Consider the following 1,616-nt stretch of genomic DNA (forward strand, 5'->3'; position numbering starts at 1 on the left):
GAACGAAGTTACGGAAAAATCAATTAACAAACGGAGACGTAACAATAGTTTTTAATTTTTTTGTATCTGGAATGTTCAAGGTACTTCACAAGTTAGTAAGGAGCAGTATTGTAAACTATATTTTAATACTGTGATCAATGTCAGCTCAAGTTCAAAAATTGAAGGATGCGGAAATAAAAAATTACACCCTTTTTCAAAGGGTGCTGCAGGTTGTAGTGATGATGGTAAATTAGGTCTAGAAAGTTTTAAAGATTTGACGTTTTCTCGTACATTCGAGGATAGATTATAAATACGGATTCAGCGAAGTATCGATATGATAGACGGAAATGGTTTAAAAAGTTAGTTTAAAATATTGTTACGTCTCCGTTCGTTAATTAACTTTCCGTAACTTCGTTCCGACGAAACTTTAGCGACACAAATCCTTACTTAATAAAACTAGTTTATTCTTTCCGAATACAACTTTACGATACACTTATTTTCAACAATCACGCTAAAACAAACGCTATATCAACGAACGTCAACAATACTTCTGACTGCAGTTCAATTACTCACTATCTACACACACATTATTGTCCAGTCACGTTGTCACCCTCTTTTATATACCAGACTACCCTATATCAAGTAAATACTAGAGCATTCGCCAAAGTACAGGATAGTTCTAGAAAATATGTGGCGCCACACCAGTCACGTGACCTCGATGACGCAACACTGCCCCCTCCTTAGTATTGTTCGCCCCGAACAATTGCCACTTATAATAAACCAATAACAATTAACAATAACTTAATTAAATGTACAGAATTACAAACACAAAATTACAATTCAACAAAGTCTCTTAATTTTACGGGACGTATCTTCTTCCGTACTGGTCTCCGTCTCGTTGGCTTCTGCTTCACGTGGGGGTTCATCTACTTCATCAGGAAATGCCCTATCATCGGTAACAGTCACATCAGTGGTAGTAACTTCATCAAGAGCTTCACCATTTCCCTTCTCAAAACTGAATAGAGTTTCTTCTTCGATGGTGGCTTCTTCAGGTGTCACGTCTTCAGCAGCGTCATTTGTTCTGTGGTCCACTTCGTCCAAACTGAAATGTCCTGGACCATGATAACGCCAAAGCCTGTTGGCAAGCACCACTTTTGGTTTACCTCGCCGACCACATTTTACCCGGAAAGTCACGTCTGAGAGACGATCTACTATGTCACATGGGCCTTCCCATGGAGAAGACAACTTAGGAGACTTCCCTTTGGTCTTCCTGGGATTATACAACCACACCTTGTCTCTTGGTTCAAAGCTGACTTCAGTAGATCTCTTATCATAAGTTATCTTCATCGAATCAGCAGACGTTTTCAAGTTTGAACGTACTTGATGGTGAATAGCATCCATCCTTTCCGATAACACTTTCACAAACTCTGACATATTCACAGGCAACTCTTCATAAGGTGGGCATCCTGTATGCTTGGGTCCCCTTTTTGCACTACATGTACTGCATGTCCGGCACCATTCTTCCACATCTCGCCTCATACCTATCCAGTAATATCTTTGTCGTATGTAACTCAATGTCTTCCTAATTCCGAGATGTTCTCCTGTTAAACTATCATGGGGTTGACGCAGCACAACTT

This window comes from Limulus polyphemus, unplaced genomic scaffold (genome assembly GCF_000517525.1).
Source record: "Limulus polyphemus unplaced genomic scaffold, Limulus_polyphemus-2.1.2 Scaffold2262, whole genome shotgun sequence".
NCBI lineage: Eukaryota > Metazoa > Arthropoda > Merostomata > Xiphosura > Limulidae > Limulus > Limulus polyphemus.